The 19,952-nt window shown below is 46.8% G+C and overlaps 1 pseudogene; it reads right to left on the reverse strand.

The window, feature by feature from the left end:
* Positions 1–10,007: 10,007 nt before the first annotated feature.
* LOC147271360 (uncharacterized) lies at positions 10,008–10,928 on the reverse strand (annotated as a pseudogene).
* Between the last annotated feature and the right edge of the window lie 9,024 nt (positions 10,929–19,952).

A 19,952-nucleotide genomic window follows, 5' to 3' on the forward strand; every position in this document is an offset into this window, starting at 1 on the left:
TTCCAGTGAGAGCTGCAAACTTCCACCAGCGCCCAGTGCCAGCAGGTCTTCATGATGGAGCTGAGAAGAACACAACAACACCAGAGCACTGGAGAGGAGCACAACACTTCTTTGCTTCCTTGTCATTCTCATGTCTGTCTGTCCATCTGGAGCTGGGGGGAGGAGCTTCACATGTTTTTCTTTTTTAAAAAAGGGAATGACATGACTTCCTCTGTATGTTAGAATATGAACGACTAAAAATGTTCATCCACAGATTAAAGTTACAAATTAATTTTAAAGTAGAAAACTCTTCCCTCTTCAATCCTGTCACTCAGTGTTGTAAACTGTTTCAAACAAATTCTACTGTTCAACAGTTCAAGTGTTTCTAATGAAGCTGAATGTTCTCCTCTACTTTCCTCAATTGTGTTTCTTTCATGTTCTCCTGACATCAAAGACAGAATTCTAGGTACAAATAAAGACACCATCAAAGCCCTGATGACATCATCATTAATTCTGTCTTTGATCTGTGTCTGTCCAGCCGGTCCTGAGTGGATCCAACAGTTTCCCATGGGTGACTCTGTCGTGGTCTCTCTCCTCCTGCTGTCTCCAACTCTCAGAGTGCTACTACTGGTTTCTCTCCATCGTCCCTGTTGCTCGGCAGAGCACTGGTGAGGACTGAGGCCAGTGATGTCATCACCTCCAGCTGAGACCTGCCAGGTGATCCTGCTTCATTCGACTCTGCTGCCTCTGCCACTGCCCTGACTGGTGAGGCTGACAGCAGGTTCTCTCTCATCTAAACTCTCTGTTTACAATGGAGGCTGAAATCCTTGTGATTGGTGGTTCAATCATCAGGTCTGTTGAACTCCCAGGTGCCATCACCTGCTGTCTTCCTGGTGCCAAAGTTGTGGACATTATTGAACGTCTCCAGGACTCATCGATCTCCACCCCTCAGCTCACATCCTGATTATACAGGTGTGTGTGAATGACATCACAAAGAGGCAGCCAATCATACTTCATGACCAGCTTGAGTCTCTTGCTAGTTCAAATCAGAGTCTGGGTAAATTCTGTGTTTTTTCTGGCTCCATCTCTGCTCCTTCCAGAAGCAGGGAGCATTTCAGCCTCTTTCCAGTCTGCATGAATGCTGAAAGGCTTCTGTACTGTTTGGCTTTGCTGTTCCCTGCAGCTTGGACATCAGATTAGAACGAACCACACTCACTAACTCACCTGTTCTTAACCACTGAGAGCTGATTGGGTTAAACATGGAAAAATACTGACTCACTATGAGGATGTTCTCCTGCCCTGTGTGGGTGGAGCCAAGAGAGTAAAAAGACTGTGAGACCCAGAAATCAGGGCTTCAACGACTCCATCAACTCCTAATCTAGCAGCTCTGCTGGGTCCAACTATTTTACAGAACATTTGACAGACCTGTGGAGCAGTGAGGACACACATGAGTTGATCACATGATCCACTGAAGCACCATTTTACCCTGCCACTGAGGTCACCAATATGAGCTGGAGTTGGGACTCTTGAACTGAACCTGGGATCACAGCGACACCTACTGCTGCAAAATGGAACAGCAACATTGAACCAAGTACAGGATTGGAGGGAGACTGATGGTCGCTGTTTGGGTTTTTCAAAAACAAGGAGGGCGTGGCTTCAAGCTGGATTCTCAGAGACTATTTCCCCAACCTCTACATTGGTATCTACACTGTCATCCAGTCATGTGACTGAAGTCATCCAGTCACATGACTGAAGTCATCCAGTCATGTCAGTGATGTCACTCTGCAGGACTGTCACTGCCATCACATTCTAGAAAAGAATCCAGACTCCACATTCATGGGGCAGTTTTGGTCTTTAAAGACTTCACAGTTCCAAGAGATTTAGTCTGGCTCAAGATCTTCAGATCAACCCAGGACAGAAGGCTATGACTCCATTGGATTGTATCGTTGGAGCATTCAGAGATCTGGTGGATCTCAGTAGGAGCTGTATTTATCCACTGAATGATCCTGGTCAATGTGATCCTGCTCCTCCATCTCTCAGGCCGACAGAGCAGGAGGACCTGACTGAGAAGAAAGCTGCCCTTGAGCAGCTTCAGTCTCTGAGTGACAACACACAGGCAGAAAACCAGAATTTGAGGGAACAAGTTTCTACTCTTGAACGTGAGAATAAAAGTGCAATCCAGGAGCTCCAGAACCTCACTGCTGTGGTGGCCAACCTCAAAATGGACCAGGACAAGAACCAGACTCAGATAGAAGATCTGAACGCAACAGTCCACAGTCTTCAGTGTGAGGGGAGGAAGGTTGATCGAGAGAACAATGAGCTCAGAAAAGAGCTGACCCACGTTCAGTCTCTGAGGGAGAGAGAACAGGTGGAGATGAAATGTCTTGAGGAAGACCTGACTGAGAAGAAAAGTGCACTTGATCAGCTTCAGTCTCTGTGTGACAAGAGATGGACAGAAAACCAGAATTTGTGGGGACAGGTTTCTAGTCTTGGACAAGAGAAGATTATTGCATATCAGCTGGTAGAGAACATGTCTGCCATGGTGGGCAACCTTGAATCTGTGAGGGAGGAGAACCAGACTCAGATCAGAGACCTGAACACACAAGTCCACAATCTTCAGCTTGAGGTGAAGATGGTTTGCAAGGAGAAGTGTGACCTCAAGTGTGAGCTCAACTCCATCCAGGCAGAGAAGAACAAAATGAGAGAAGAACTCACTGAGAAGAAGACGACTCTTGAACAGCTGAGGTCCCAGAGTGAGGAGAGACAGGCAGAAAATGGATGTTTGAGGAGACGAGTTTCTACTGCATCTCAGGAGACAGAGACGTTCACTGCAGAGTTGGCCCACCTTGAATCAAGGAAGGACCAGGACCCCACAAAGACTGGCAGTCTGAACGGTGAAGTTCAGAGTCTTCTATGTGCAGTGAGAACACAAAAGAAGAAAAGGAACAGTGCTCAGAGGGAAATCCTGGGAAATCTTCATGATTTAAAAAGCTGTTTGAAAGAGGAAAATCATGACCTTCAAGTGAAGGTCCAGCAAACTTCTGAAGAGCAAAAAGACTCTCCCCTACCTCCAGCCAGAGAAGAGCAAGCAGACTCTCCCCTACGTCCAGCCAGAGAAGAGCAAACAGACTCTCCACTACGTCCAGCCAGAGAAGAGCAAGCAGACTCTCCACTACGTCCAGCCAGAGAAGAGCAAGCAGACTCTCCCCTACGTCCAGCCAGAGAAGAGCAAGCAGACTCTCCCCTACGTCCAGCCAGAGAAGAGCAAGCAGACTCTCCCCTACGTCCAGCCAGAGAAGAGCAAACAGACTCTCCCCTACGTCCAGCCAGAGAAGAGCAAACAGACTCTCCCCTACGTCCTGCCAGAGAAGAGCAAACAGACTCTCCTCTACGTCCAGCCAGAGAAGAGCAAGCAGATGCTCTCATATGTTCTTCTGCAGGGGAGCGATGGGATTGTGCCCCCATCATTGGGGCACCCTGGAGACTGGACCTGCTACGGGTCAAACCAGAGGTCTACTGAGCTGTGTGACATCTGGTGTAGAAGATGCTCTGTTTATGTTCATCGTTTTTTCTTTGTGTGCTTTTCCTCAACTTTGTTTTCTTTGTTTGTTATATATGATGATACCTTGATCACCACAGCAGTTGATCCCAGCTTGATTAGCTGAGTGCTTTGCAGTCTAAAGCACTTTAGTGACACCTGTGGGGTCCCTTATCCTCCCTGACCACAGGGATTCAGCCTCACTGAAGGAGAGGGAACCTTCCAGGTTGCAGCTCCTAGACTCTGGAACGCTCTCCCACTGGACACGAGGACGCTGAGGACGCCTTCAGAAAGAAGCTAAAGACCCATTTGTTTAGTAATATTATTGTTCATGATGGAATCGTCCCTCTGTACCTGCCCACACAGGTCAAGAGGTCAAATGATTCCCTGTTTAAAACAGCTCTTTCATCACATGGATGTGCATCCCAACAGTCAGAGCTCACAGATGCTCCTATTCCCTCCAGTGGGAGGCACTAGGAGTGACTGATGAGGGTCAGGGGGGTCAGGCTAGTCCAGATAGTGGGTCTGTATGAGGTTGTTAGGGAGGGATAAGGTAGTGGCAGAGTTCAGGCTGTAGTTGTGCTCCAACAGTTGAGACAGGGCAGGACAAAAATGACCTCCTGATGGCGTTAGGAGTGATTCTTACAAGAACCAATCAATAAAAGTGGGTGGTGACCTGCTCATGTGACGCTTGTGTTGATGATTACTGGGTCTCCTCCATGCTCATTTATCATGAATGAATCCCTCTGAGTAAAACACCTGATGACTCCTGAGTTGTTTCACAAAATGTGTGTGTGTGTGTGTGTGTGTGTGTGTGTGTGTGTGTGTGTGTGTGTGTGTGTGTGTGTGTGTGTGTGTGTGTGTGTGTGTGTGGGCAATAACTACAATCATTAATCAATTGGATACATTGACAGTGGAAGTTCAGGTTTCCTGTAATTCAGTTTGCAGACAACACAGAAAACTGCCCCTGACCCCTCCCCTCATTCTGGAGGCTTTAACATGAAAATGAAAATGCTGAGAGACACAAATGCAAATCAGGGTATCTGACCAGAGGTGACATATTTTTTAATGCTTTTCTTGTTATATTTGTTATATATGTTCTGTATGTTTATATTTGTTATGGTTGTTATGGAGTTGATGGTTATTATCTCTGTTTCTTGTGTCTTTGTCTTTGTCGTCCTCCCATTCGTCTGTCCTGGATTTTTGACCTTGGTTGCAGGAAGCCTGTGACCTCAACTCCTTTTTCTGTGTTGCTGAATGTAGAGCCTTGCTTCATTGTGCTCGCTAAAGTGTGATCCTCCCTGCTAATTCCTTATTTCATTGACTACTTACCCACCAAAAATTAATACCTTCTTGCTTTATTTGGCTGAAGTTTAAAAGACCATCATTCTGGTAGCAACAGTCTTTCTGCCTTGTAAACACGCTAAGCTAACGATGGCTTCTCCCTCTTGTTCTCCTCTCTCCTGCTCAGGGTGCCACATGTTTTGTTCCTCCTCTGCCTCCTTTAGTGATACTGATAAGTGTGTTAAATGTAGTTTTTTGGTGAGTCTTTGCGATGTTGAATTGGACCTGCAGCGGCTCTGCACCAAAAGCTGCGAGAGCTAGCCAGCCCTCACTAGCTGGTGCAGACCACCTTAGCTTAGCTCCTAGCTTAGGCCCAACTAGCGCTCCCCCAGCAGCTCCCAAGCATCTGGGAGAGCGCCAAGAAAAGTTGGGCCTAAGCTAGGATGTGCTTGCTCATGAAGAATTGTTGGGTGTAAATTCATTTAAGGAGTGTTGAACTGGACCTGTTCTACTTGTAAAGTGTAACTTTTGTTGTTATTTGGTGCTTTATAGGGTGATGACTTGACTTCATTGCAGCTTTGACCTGAGCAGGTGTTCATCCTCATCTCAGTAACAGGGGACACTTCATCACACCAGTGGACAAACATCAGCATTCATCACCCAGCAGCTCCTCTGATTATGCATGTGGATGTATTACTGAGTTGGTGAAGTAGTCTGGAATCATGTATATATTTAGTCAGGTTAAGTTGTTGAGATGGTGCTGGTTTGATGTAAATATTGATTGTAGAGCATGGTTGTGGTCTCACCTCCACTCAATGGGCCATCCATCGTCATCTTCTGCTTATTCCTTACTAGTAAGGGTCGCGGGGGGGCTGGTGCCTATCCCAGCATCTACGGGCGATAGGCGGGGTTCACCCTGGACAGGTCGCCAGTCCATCACAGGGCCAACACACAGAGACTAACAACCATTCACACTCACACCTACGGTCAATTTAGAGAATCCAATCAGCCTCGTCCCCAAATTGCATGTCTTTGGACAGTGGGAGGAAGCTGGAGTACCCGGAGAGAACCCACGCAGGGATGGGGAGAACATGCAGACTCACACAGAAAGATTCTGCGCCCGAGCTGGGACTCAAACCCGGAACCTTCTTGCTGTGAGGGCACAGTGCTGACCACTGCACCACCGTGCAGGCCCGCTATGGGCTGGTCTGTCTAATTTCCTGCAGCCAGGAGGGAATTAAAGGCAGTCAGGGGTTTTTAATGTAAGTTGATGGTGTCTCATGCAATCTCTTTCAATACTCCAGTGGTGGCTTAAGTGAAGAAAAACATGGGTTAGTCAGTAGGACTGTGTGTGTGTGTGTGTGTGTGTGTGTGTGTGTGTGTGTGTGTGTGTTTCCATGCAGACTTTCCCTTGTGAAAACCGATTTGATTTGGAAACCATCTCATCTAAAGCTCCTCTCCAAAAACCCTCTTCTGCAACTTTGTACCCAAGTTGTCTCCTCACCAGGCACCACAGTATCCAGTAGGTTCAGTTCAAACAGTCATCAGTGATTAATGTTCATGTTCAATGATGAGGTTTTGATTTATTCTTCTAGAATCATCTGAACAAACCCTCCTCAACACAGTGAAGCCTTCATCTGACAGGAGGAGTTTCTTTTCCCAGTGATTCCACTGACAGTGAAAAGCTTCGTTCATCAGACTGGTCTGATAGGATCAACTACTGGTTGCTCTGGAGTGGAAACAGCAACCTGTCAGGAAACATTAGCCAGATCAAAGCCAAGATTAAAGAAAGAGCCTCCAGATCAAAGTCAGAATTGATGATGATGATGTCATCAGGGGGCTTTGATAGTGTATTTATTTGTACCTAGAATTCTGTCTTTGATCTCAGGAGGACATGAAAGAAACCCAATTGAGGAAAGCAGAGGAGAACATTCAGCTTCATTAGAAACACTTGAACTGTTGAACAGTAGAATTTGTTTGAAACAGTTTACAACACTGAGTGACAGGATTGAAGAGGGGAGATTTTTGTATTTTCAGTTTAATTCTAACTTTAAACTGGGCATGAACATTTTTAGTCGTTCATATTCTAACATACAGAGGAAGTCATGACATTCCCTTCTTTTTAACCTGTCCTGTTCAGGAAATGGAAATGGAAATTTAGCTGCTATGTTGAATCAGAAAAACCTTTTGAAGTCTACTTTTGCTTCAGTCAGAAAGTGGACTGTTGTTAACTCTCACAATGGTTGGTGATTGTGGAGGAAGACAAAATCCTCATGAACCTCTTTTTAACAGACACACATTTCTAAAGATGCAGGTTCATTTTATTTTTCTTCTTTTAGCATAGGATGGTTTTGATCCATCGACCTCTGGGTTATGGGCCCAGCACGCTTCCTCTGCGCCACTCTGCTCTACCATTGACTGAACAGTCCTTGTTTTAGGAGAGCATTCTCTGTCTTTGTCTCTGCCCTGCTCTCCTGCTCTCTTTCCCCCCAATCGGTCAAAGCAGAAGGCCGTCCCCACTGATCCTGGATCTGCTCCACATTCCTGCCTGTTAAAAGGAAGGTTTTCATCGCCACTGTTGCAGGATGTGTTTTCTGGTGGAGAATTGTTGGTGTAGATTCATTGAAGCAGTTTGGTGCTGGACCTGCTCTACGAGTAAAGAGTCATGAGAGAACTTTTGTAGTGACTTGACTTGACTTGACACACACACACACACACACACACACATCCACACACACACACACACACACAAACACACACACACACAATCCTAAACAGGATAAGTGGAAGAAAATGGATGGATGGATGTTTCCCAGTGTGGCTCTGCAGCAGGAGGTCTTGTAGAAACAGGGACTGACCTGACACCAGCTCCCTCTGGAACAATGGTTCATTCATTCATCGGTGCCAGGAGGCCTAGAAACACACAAAACACCACTTCAATCCAGGACCTTGGAGCCTAAACTGAAGCTCCATCACACCGTGGCTCTGCTGGGGCTCCCACAGGTGAGTGAGGCTGAGCTCCAGTCTGCTCTGAGGAGGCAGCAGACATCTGCACCACTCAGAGGTTTGGTTGGTGTCTTTGACAAAATCCCAACACACTAAAATCCTGTTGAATCAGGAAATTCTAGTTGAACTCTCATCCACGTCACATGACCAAGAAAACCTCCTCTTTCATTCAGACCAGAACAGACAAACATAGAAACATTGACACCACAGGTGGGCACCGTCAACTTAAAGCACGTTAAAATGGCAAAATATTAGGCCATGCATGCATTTATTATGCAAAATATTGAATATTTTATTGATAACAAGGATTTCAAGAAACTTTCTAAAACCAGGCCACCCTGTGCCGTGTGCTAGCCTATGGAAACAAACAGACCCAGGATCAGATATAGAGGTTCAGGTTGTGGATGGTTCTGGTTGGTTCCTGCAGTAAAAGGCATATATATCCAAGTGTGTGTGTGTGTGTGTGTGTGTGTGTGTATGCATGTGCACCATAAATGACCAATTAGTAGCAAAATCGATGTGGACCCCGGGCGTTTAAAAGAGACCAGGCGTCTCTTGGTAACAGGCTTTTATTTTGGCACTGGCCAGCACTGGGCCACTATTATTATTTTTTTAGCAATAGGTATACAAGGTATAACAATATACTGAAGTACTTTAAAGAACAGTAGTGCAAATATCAAGATTGTCCAGAGAACACTTTACACAAGAACACTTTATTAGGAAGAAAAGGGGCGTGACAACTTGAGGCCCGTATCCTTCCACTTCCACGACAGTCTCATGAGGCCAAAATAGCAGATCTACACATTCACAATGACGCGTTACCACCTTGTAGATCATTTTTTTTCTTTTTTTGCATGGAACTGAGAGCTTGAAGATTTGCTGTCTGCGGTGCACTGACATCATGAGACATAAATTACTGGTCAGTTAAAATAAATTGCAACATCTTACATGAAACCAAGTTAAGATAACATTAATCTCAAATAACGGCCCCCAGGCGTTTAAACGAACCTGGCGTTTATTTGAGACAGGCGTCTATTTTACAAAATGAGGTCGGACCCTCGGCCATCAAATGAGACCCGGCGGAACTTTGACACCAGGCTGTTAATTGGTCAGTTAGGGTTGATGAAGGTTGATAACATCCACTCCAAATAGTCAAACACAGGGGTGGGGATACAAGCAGAGCCTCTACATGGAAACAAAAGCACTGACAACTTTAAAACTGTACAGCGAGTTAAGAAAAATACTCTTTAAACCTTTTTATTAACTGTCCTCATAAACTTGTCTTTTAATAAACTTTCTATTCTTCTGTTAACTTTAAGTTCACTGTTCAGTAACTGGATGGATGACAACAACAGAGATGCCTGTTTCTGAGTTGAGTCATTTGGAGGTTGATCTCATGGTGGATAAAACTGCAGGCTCACTGCTGCAGAAGCTTGCTTTTTCCTTTGTTTGGTGACGCATTTCCTTTGTTTGGCAGGAGTTCAGGGTGAAGGGAAGTAGACCCAAATGAAGAGGAGGGTAAGGAGGGTGCACAAAAGAGGTTTGTTAAAGAGACTGGAGACTGGAGAGACTGGAGACTTGAGACTGGAGACTGGAGGCGAGAGACCAGGGAAACCTGGAGGCTTGAGACTAGCAGCTCGTGACTGGAGACTTGTGGCTTGTGATTGGCGGCTGTCACAATGCTTGACGTAGACTTTGACATCACAACACAGCAGTACAATAAACACCACCACACTACCGACTCCATCGGTCCTTTAAAAAGAAGATCATTAAACAAAAGAGAACAGCTCTGTGGTAGAATTCAACACTTGGCAACTAAACAAGAGACAGAATCGTCTTAAAATACATAAGAAGCTCCTCAGTAGAGCCAGAGCCGCTTCAGTAAACACAGAAACTGCTGCTAAACCAGATATTTCTTTAGACCAGTTTTATCAAATTAACAGTTCAGAACTTCATTCACTGATGACCTCATCAAAACCTTCATCCTGTCTCTTAGATTGTTTCCTACTAGGCTGCTTCAGGAAGTCTTCCCTCAGTGAGCACCTCTTTATTCAATCTGATTCCTCTGTCTGTAGTAACAGGACATGAACCACAGTCCTTGAAGGTAGCTGTCATTAAACCACAGCTTCAGAAGCCTCCTCTAGACCCTGAGGTTCTAGCCAACTATGGACTGATAGCTAACCTCCCCTCCTCTCTAAAATCCTGGAGAAAGCAGCTGTGTTGCAGCAGGTATCTGGAGGGTCGGGGGCTGCTCATTCAGCCGTACCTGCACCTCGCTCTCTTGTCATGCTTCAAAGCCACAGCATGGCAAAGTGTTCTCTCCCCAGTATGGGTTCTCATGTGTCTTTCAAGACTTCCCTTAACTGAGAATTTTTTGCAACAAACTGAGCAGGGGAATGGTTTCTCCCCAGTGTGTGCTCTCATGTGTTTTGTCAGACATCCCTTTTCTGAAAATCTTTTGCCACAAACTGAGCAGGGGAATGGTTTCTCCCCAGTGTGCGTTCTCATGTGTTTTTTCAGACATCCCTTTTCTGAAAACCTTTTGCCACAAACTGAGCAAGGGAATGGTTTCTCCCCAGTGTGTCTTCTCATGTGTGATTCTCGATTTGCCTTATATGAGAATCTTGTGCCACAAAATGAGCAGGGGAATGGTTTCTCCCCAGTGTGCGTTCTCATGTGTTTTTTCAGACACCCCTTCTCTGAAAACCTTTTCCCACAAACTGTGCAGGGAAACGGTTTGTCCCCAGTGTGTGTTCTCATGTGATTTTTCAGACTTCCCTTTACTGAAAAACTTCTGCCACAAACTGAGCAAGGGAATGGTTTCTCCCCGGTATGTCTTCTCATGTGTGATCCTAGATTTGATTTCACTGAAAATCTTGTGCCACAAATTGAGCAGGGGAATGGTTTCTCCCCAGTGTGCGTTCTCATGTGTGATTTCAAATATCCCTTTTCTGAAAACCTTTTGCCACAAACTGAGCAGGGAAACAGTTTCTCTCCAGTGTGTGTTCTCATGTGTCTTTTCAGACATACCTTTTCTGAAAACCTTTTGCCACAAACTGAGCAGGGGAACAGTTTCTCCCCAGTATGTGTTCTTATGTGTATGACCAAACTCCTTCTGGAATCAAAACCTTTACTGCATGTTGAGCACCTAAAGGGACGCCCATCCTCACTGACTTCTGTCTGACATTCAGAAGGACCAAAGTTCACGTTCCTGATGATCTCTGATTCTCTTCCAGTCTTTACTTTTTGCTCTTTTGAGCTGCAATGACTCACTTCCTGTCCTGGGCTCAGTTTCTGAAGCAAATTCCTCCTTGAGCCAAAGGGTTCCTTGTGCTCAGAGGTGGCCGTGTTATCAGGTCTGACCCAATCATCCTCACTGACTTCAGTCTCAGCTTCAGAAGAGTCTGACATCTGGTCTTCAGTCTGGGGTTGTACAAGTGGATCTGGATCTACCTTGCTGGCTGATTCTGGTTCTGGTCCTCCACTCTCTTCTCCATCAGCTTCTGTTTTCAGAGGATGAACTGGGCTGCTGCTCAGAGACTCTTCTTTCAAGTTCTCCTCAGTTAGACTCTGATGAAGCTGTGGGAACTGAGGTTTCTCTTCGTTCCCTTCACTCTTCACAGGGACCAGAGTGAAGGGGAACGTGGTGATATCAGCCTCCTCCTGCCCTTGAAGCTGCCCTCCCTCCTCACTGGTCCAGAGCTCCTCCCACTCCTCTTTAATGTGGGGGGGCTCTGGGTCCTGCAGCTCAGGGGGAACCTCTTCTTTAATCACCAGCAGCTGCTCCACATCTGCAGGACACAAACAGCAACATCAGAAATCTCTTCATTTGACTCTGAAACAGCGGAGCAACAGACAGAAACAGAAATCAACTCAATGAAAAGAGACGTCCTGCTACTGACGACCAGTCAGCAAACTGGGAACAGAAACGCTGGCTTCAGATGCTTGGATCAACGTTGTGTCACCCAGGTCAAAGGTCATAGGTCCCCTCTGCTGAATGGTTTTGTCCATTCATGATCACATCTGCTAGTCAGAATGTTCATTTCTAGAATGAGACCCTGTAGGAGAATGAGAGTTCAGTCCCTAGAACCAGAGGGAACCTGTACCGATGCTAAACATGTCAGCCCACCTACACTCACAGCCAGGGAGGTGCTGGCCACTGGGAGAAGTGGAATGATTCCCTAATGGCCGGTCCAGCCCAGGCCAACCGGGCAGTGGAGAAAAAAAGGTTGTTTTTAATGGGCTGATATAATTTCCAGTCTACAGGATCATCTTTTAACAAGGTAGCACCGTAGCAGCCTCCAGAAGAACGACACAAGGACACCAACATGCACAGCATGCTGGGCCAGCCTGTCACACACGACTCAGTTAGCAGGAGTTCGCAACACAGTGTGAATGTCCCCTCAGCTTGGTCTTGTCTTGGTTCAGTCCAATGGTAACATGCTTCTGATGCCTGTCAATGGGAGTGTTCTTAACATTGACCATTGACAGTGACTCACACCTCAGGTTCCAGCCCTGGAGTGACGATTCCTGAGATCCACTGATGCGTCAGGTCTTTGTTTCTTTCACTTCATGATCCTCATGGCGCCATCAAAAAATAACAACACAAAAAACACCTACACAGGAAATACTTAGCTCTCTGGCACACATAATGTCTGGGCCAATATTAATATTAATATTTATATATAAAAAAGAATAAATGGCACACAAACAAGCAACCGGCAGCGCTCCCACGCCCCGGGTGCCTCCCTGAATTTTAACTACATTCTAGTCATCCACACCATCACATCTACACTCCCACGCACAACACACACCCTGCACCCATGTTGGGATGGGGGGGCAGCTGGGGCGGGGAGTGGGTCCATTGCTGCCCCTTTTGCTAACTGCACCAGCGTGGGCATGGGTTGGCCTGTGGCCTGGGGGGGGGGGGGGGGTTCCTGGGGCTCCCTGTGTTCAGGGGGTTTCTGGGTGCCCTGGTGGTTTGGTCCTGACCTGCCTGCTATCCTGGACTGGGGGTGTGATGTTCTGGTCCCCCACATCAGCTACAGTCAGCTACCCACCGCATTCAAGACAAACTGTAGCACACACACACACACACACACACACACACACACACACACACACACATCTGGTCTCAAAATACACGCCTCTCTGGCTACAAAGACAGGTCAGTGAGAGTTTTTCTCGACTGATAACTTCTGTTGTTCTGTGTTGTAGAACTGTAATACTCTGAGAAGAAATACCTGCTGGCTCTACTCTCTCTCTCTCTCTCTGGTCTATTTTTATATTTCGTCACTTGGTGACCAGTAGAATTTCAGATCGAACTCTCGATAAATCTCTGTTGTTATTGTTGCTACTGTTTTTGTTTGTTTGTTTTTCTCCAATTGTTGTCCCCCCCCCTTGTCCTCCCTGTCCTGTCCCTGCTCTCTCTTCCTGTCCTCTCCTGAGCCTCAGTCTGGTAGCTTCATCAATGAACCAACACCATTCCTAATAAAGTTCAACACAGAAGGTGATAGGAGGAGTTTATCAGGTTCCTCCTTAGCAGAGTAGAACTGCTTCAGTCCAACAAGGCACCAGGAACATGGATGCTGCTGCTGAACAGGACAGGGTAAAAACTACAAAAGAAGGCTGGACAACAATCCACAGAAAAACTAGTTTACCCTTTGATTTTGACCTTTGAATTTTTACATTTTACCTTTCAGACGTTCACAAACAACCCGGAAATGGCTTTTTACACTTAAAATCCCCTAAAATGCTCTCTGAGGACCTCTGCAGCTCCACTTCCTGGACTGAATTCTGGGCCCAGCAGGTCCCTGCGGGGACTCACCTGCTCTGTCCAGCCTGACTCGGGGCTTCAGCACGGCATCGAGCAGCAACCTCTGCCGGCGGTTCTCCCGCTCGTACTCCGCCACGGTTTCCTCCAGCAGAGCCACGATCTGCTCCGCGGCCGCCGCCAGCCGCTCGGTGAGCAGCGCTCTCAGCACCGGGACTCCAGCCGCTGAGTCTCCTTCTCCCAGCTGCAGCAGGAAGTCTTCAGCGGCGGCGAGGATCCGCTCCTGGACCGACACCCGCAGCAGCTGCGCGGCGCACATGTTGAGGTTCTACCGGCGCCACTCAGCCTTCAGGAGACAAAGACCGAGGCCGGGGGTTCACGGACTTCTCCTTCTTTCCTCGTTGTGTTCAAAGCTTCCCGCGTCTTCGTCTCGTTTTGTGAAGCGCGTATTGATGACGTATGTGGTGACGTCCGAAGCCTCGCCAGCTGGCAGTGACCACGTGACTGATTCAGGACCTGCTTCTCCGGCTTGGCGTGAGATTCTAAATGTAAAGCAGTGAAACGCCGTGGTTTCCTCCCTCCTCGTCCAAAAGCGTTCGCTATTTGATCAAAGGAAGGAGAAACAAGTGACTCGATGTTGTGGAGGCTGAACTCAGAGTTGAGAGAACTTTCATTCTGATCTGAGAGCAGCAACAAAGCCACTGAGAAAAACTGAACCACTGTCAGAGTCGGCACAGCATCAGCAGTCAGGCTGTGTTCACACTGGGAGAAACCATCGGACAGAAACCTCCCTCAGTCACACTGAAGGAACCTGAACTGACTGCTGCAGCTGGGACACACTCACACACACACACACACACACACACACACGCACAGACACACACACACACACACACACACACACACACACACACACAGCAGGAAACATGAACAGAGAGATAAAAGCACGAGATGCCTCCTCCTCCTCCTTCCAGAGATCAACTGATCTCCGGATTGACTTCAGTTCTTTGATCAGAATTCTTCTTCCTCCTTGATAGATTTATTGATACTTTGTCATAGACGGTCCATTCCTATTGGAGGATGTTAAAGAGCAGAAGAACCAGGTTCCCATGTATGGAACTAGAATATTTATATACTGTATTGCAGTCGTTTCCAACATCCATCCATCCATTGTCTTCCTCTTATTCCTGATAAGGGTCATGGGGGGTGGAGCCTATCCCAGCGTCTACAGGTGAGAGGCAGGGTTCACCCTGGACAGGTCACCAGTCCATCACAGGACCAACACATAGAGACAGACAACCATTCACTCTCACAGTCACACCTACAGTCAATTTAGAGTATCAATCAGCCTCGTCCCCTCTTGATGTCTTTGGACTGTGGGAGGAAGCTGGAGAACCAGAGAGAACCCACACAGGAACAGGGAGAACATGGAGACTCCACACAGACAGATCCTGTGCTCCAGCCGGGACTGGAACCCTGAACCTTCTTGCTGTGAGGTATTTTTATCTCACAAGTGGAAAAATGTAGAATCTTCATGTCATTACATGTCGTTCTCCATTGGGTCACTAGGGGGCAGCACCTACCTGCATCACCAATATGAGCCTTCAGTCTGTCAGGGGGTAGAATTCAGTCACCACCAATGACATCAGAGTCAGAGTTTAGACATCAAAGACAGACATTAAAGCCTCTCTGATAAAACAAAAATATCCTGCAATATTTTTTTCCAAAGTGAGACCCTCTTTATTCTCTAGTTTAATCTGCTGCAATAATAATGAGCATCTTTGTCAGTCTACTGATGAATGAACCATTTCTTGAGGGGAACGTTGGGTCTTCCTCAGGCAAACGGCAGTCAGCAGTGGCTCAACATCTGAACTGAGCCCAGACCTGGTCAGCTGATCATTCACCAGCTCAGCCCCTCCCACTCATGACGAAGACCTTGAAAACCCCAACATCACCTCCTCCACCTCAGTCTGGCGTGTGTGGATGGAGGGCTGTGATGTCAGCAGCGATGACATCACTGACACAAACACACTGATCTCTGACTGGTTTGGTCTGAGTGGGATTCAGTGACATCACACAACCTGCACCAGATGAAGGGGCGGGGCATCCAGGAGCTGTGACATCACTGGTGACTCTTGTTGGGCCGCCTTCTTGGCCAAAGTGGAGGAGAACAGGACCCAAATACAGACGGGGGAGAGGAGCGTTCAACAAAAGGAGGCTTGAATGATGAAAAGACAAAGAACAACAAAGGAACTCAAAGCACCAACAGAGGAGAAAAGACAAAGTAGCAAACAAAAGCCAAACTTCCACTGGAAACTTGGAGGAGCTGGAACAGGAGGGAGAGAACATGAGGCTGAGAACCCTGGAGAATGAGAGGTGGACAAATCCACCAGCGCAGCATCAGGAGAGCAAAGAAACCAGAAGGAGCTTTGAGGAGCTGCTGACATGCAGCCAGGGAGCGTCTGCCTGAGATGGGAGGAGCTGCTCATCCACCCTGATGGAGAAGCAGCCATCTTGCTCTTCTGACGCCGACCGGCAGAAGGAACAGAGGAGGTGAGGGGCCTCACGTTGTCATGGCAACATGGAAACATTCCACTCTGTCAGCGGTGCCTCCATCAGACGCACTTTGTCTTTGTGAAGATCAAAGTGAAAGGAAATAATAAAATAAAACAATGAAGGCTGCATGAACTGAGTGACACACTTGAGGATGACATCAGCGAAATGTGTGATGTCACACTGCTGAGTCGTGAGGTCACCACCAGAGAACAAATGAGTGATGAGATGCTGATTATTGACTCTCTACTTTAAATGATCTCACTCTCTTCCAGCTTGAAGAAGTTTGAGGATGAATGAAGTCAAGAACTGGAAAAATGGAGAACGTTCATGTCGTTACATGTTGTTCTCCACTGGGTCACTAGGGGGCAGCACCTACCTGCAACTCCTGGGAGCCCTCAGTCTCACCTCATTTTCAGGCTCCAACTAAAATGAAGCTTCAACTCTTCTGAATCCTCTCCACCCGTCAGATCTGTTTGAAACTTCCAGGTTTGATCAACATCCCAGTCTGAACACATCTACAGGTCAGTAGTGACCACAGCGCCACCTACTGGCAGCAGGAAATGACAGATTTGACACTGAGATGTCCTCGTCACGGCGTGATGGAGAGTTCTGATGATTCATCAGCACAATCAGACTCTGAGAACTCCTCCCTGCATGGTTGATGAGGGTCAAAGTTCCCATGTGTCTCACTTCAGGCGGAGGACCAGAGATTTTAGGCTCATGTGAGTGGTTGATTCTAATGCAAGAATAACAGACCACAGACTAGTCAGTGAATAAAACTGCCCACTTCTTTATAGACAGAAAATGTCAGAAAAACAAAAACTATTGGTACCAAACCCTTTACATCCACACACATTCAATAAAGGAGTCTCCCTCCAACCAACAGACAGAAACCAGACCTCAGGAGAATCAGGTTATTGACCTCTTTTGAGTCTTATTTGAAGTTAACCCGACTTATTTGAGTTGAGGTTAAATTTGGTGGCTGGATTTCTATGATTGTTTGTTTACTTCACGGTGTCTATTTGAGTTTCCTCAGTCTAGGTTCTCATTTGATCTTGGTTCAGCCTATTTATGAGTTTTAGTTCTACGTTCCCTCTTCCTGTTGGGTTGTTTCACCGGCTCTATCCAAGCTTGAACTCCCTTTCAACAACCCACTCATGTAACACCGATTTGGCACACAATCAGGAAACGTGAACAAAACAAAGTCATAAAAATAAAACTCAGGGCCAAAGTATTTCAATTTACAACTCAATCTCACAAATCAATAATCAGAGTCTCTCCCGTTCATCACCAGTCTTTTCGTTCAGTCCGTTATCAGTCCAAAAGCAATTCAAGGTGTCTCTGTGAAACCTGTCAGTTCTGTCCTACCACAATCCCACCGTCAGGGTCAGTGTCACCTGGGTGGGTGAGGTTTGCAGCGCCATTTTCCACTCCGACTCTCTCTCTCCTGTGGGTGGCTCGCCATCTTTTCTCCACAGCGTCAGGTGTGTTTGCACACCAGTGATCCCGCCTACAAAACCTGGCCAAATCCTCGTTCACAACGCAATCAACACAATCCAGAATCATGGACAGCAGTTGAGTCCAGTGTCTTCTCAAAAAATGAAGGGACCAAGGAGAAGACCTCAAAAGAGTCTGCTTTGTTTACTCTTTCCTCTCTCATTCTCGAGTCGTCCGTCTGCTTTAGTTTAGTTTATTTATATTTGTACAGCACTTTTCATCCAGAGACTGCAACACAAAGTGCTTCACAGAACTGAGAGAAAACAGGCAACATTCAATAAAATATAAAACAATACAATAAATACATGTTAAGAACCCGGCCTTCCCAACCCACATGACCTCATACATGCACACACCACCCCCCCCACACACACAAATACACACACGCATACACACATACACACACTGACTGTCAGTAGGAACATGGCAGGGCACTGAAAATCCTAGTGAGGAAAGACCACCTATGGGGGCCATCCTCACCAGGAGGTGCCACAGCCCACAACCACAGGGAGCGCCGCCACCCAGACCCCCCGACCCGGACAGACCGGGTACACTCCACATATAATGCAGAGCCCCCCAGCTCTCCGGGCCTGGACGATCCCAAGGACGACGCCCCTGTGGGCGGACCAGACACACCTCCCAGTGTGGAGGGCCCCCACCAGGAAACACTGCAGCTAAAAACTAAAAGACTCAAAGAAGGTAGAGTAGGAAAGAACAGAAATTACAATGATATTAAAGTATCAGAATGACATAAAATATATATAAAATCTAAAAGTTTTAAGAACTAATAAAAAAGTAGAATAAAATAATTAAAAGACTAAAGTAACAATAAGATATCGTGATAAAATGAAAGGATAAGAGAGACTAAGTCAGTTAAAAGCTAAGCTAAAAAGGGGAGTCTTGAGCCTCCTTTTAAAAACATCAACAGTCTCGCGGTCCTTCAACACCTCACTGGCGCTGTCACCTGTCCCCACCTGCCTAAAGACTGCCACTATTGTCCCTGTCCCCAAGTGCTCCACAGTGACAGGCCTAAATGACTACCGACCCATTGCACTCACCCTAGTAGTCATGAAGTACTTGGAGAGGCTGGTCAAGGCCCACATAGAGGCCTCCATCGACGTCTCTGTGGACCCCCACCAGTATGCCTCCAGGCAACACCGCTCCACTGATGACGCCATTTCACCAGTGGTCCACACAGCCCTCACCCATCTGGAGAGCAGGAACTCCTATGTCCACCTTCTCTTCCTGGACTTCTCCTCTGCCTTCAACACCATCATCCCACATGGGGGACCTGTTCAGTGGACCTGAGGACTGGTGACCTGTTCAGGGTGAACCCTGCTCTCACCAAATGTCACCCCCCCATAACCTTTAACAAATCAGTGGTACAGAAAATGGATGGAGTGACTGATTCACTGCAGAGGCACAGTGATGTTATTAATGGAGGAGTCTTTTCATTAAAGACTGAAGCTCCATACAAGACAGAGTCTGTAGACCAGAACATCACAACCTGGGAAGCTTTCACTTCTTTGGACAGACAGCTTTGATTTCAGCTTCTACCTCTGTAAAATTGAAAGTAAAGTAAATGGAGCACCTGTGAAGGTAAAACTGATGATGTCATGACTTGTTCAGTCCTGCAACGTTAAAGTCCAACACGCTTTTGATTGTCTCTGATTCTCTGTGGCAAAATCCTACAAGAGGAAACAGAAAATCTTGAGGTTGTCTCACTTTTTTTTTAAAGAAACTCTGCATAGGACAGTGATAGGAGGCTTGTTTCCTTGATGAAAGAGACTGGTGCTCTCATCTTCTTCAACATTGACTTGTTCTACCAGGACAAGAGAATCTGAGCTTGGATGTCATTTAGCAGTCAAAGGCTTGTTAAACTGGTCAACATCAGCTGGTGTTCACTCTGATGATGTAGCGATGGTCTGGATTCTTCCTTCTGGAGCACCAAGCTGCTGGGAAGAAGCCTGATGATGTCAGAGTTGTGTTCAGTGGCTCCTGCTGGGTCCATTTCTGACAAATGGGCTCCAAAGAGTTCAGCTGTTTCAAAGGCTCAGAGAAAGCAGCACCTCATGGTGGTCAGGAGACGAGGTGGCCGAGTGGTTAAGGTGATGGACTGCTGATCCATTGAGCTCTGCAGGCGTGGGTTCGAATCCCATCCTCGTCGTAGGAGACTTTGGTTTCTGCTCCTAGATTACGGAATGACTGTGAGGCTTTTAACTGACAGACACCAGTTGAGTCAACTTCCCTTTCACAACCTGACCAAAACAACTCTGACACCCAGAGCTCACATGTGTCAATCACCTCTGGAGAAGGTCC

This window comes from Aulostomus chinensis, chromosome 1 (assembly GCF_037954235.1).
Source record: "Aulostomus chinensis isolate RoL2024-O1b breed Wild chromosome 1, RoL_Achi_v1.0, whole genome shotgun sequence".
Taxonomy (NCBI): Eukaryota; Metazoa; Chordata; class Actinopteri; order Syngnathiformes; family Aulostomidae; genus Aulostomus; species Aulostomus chinensis.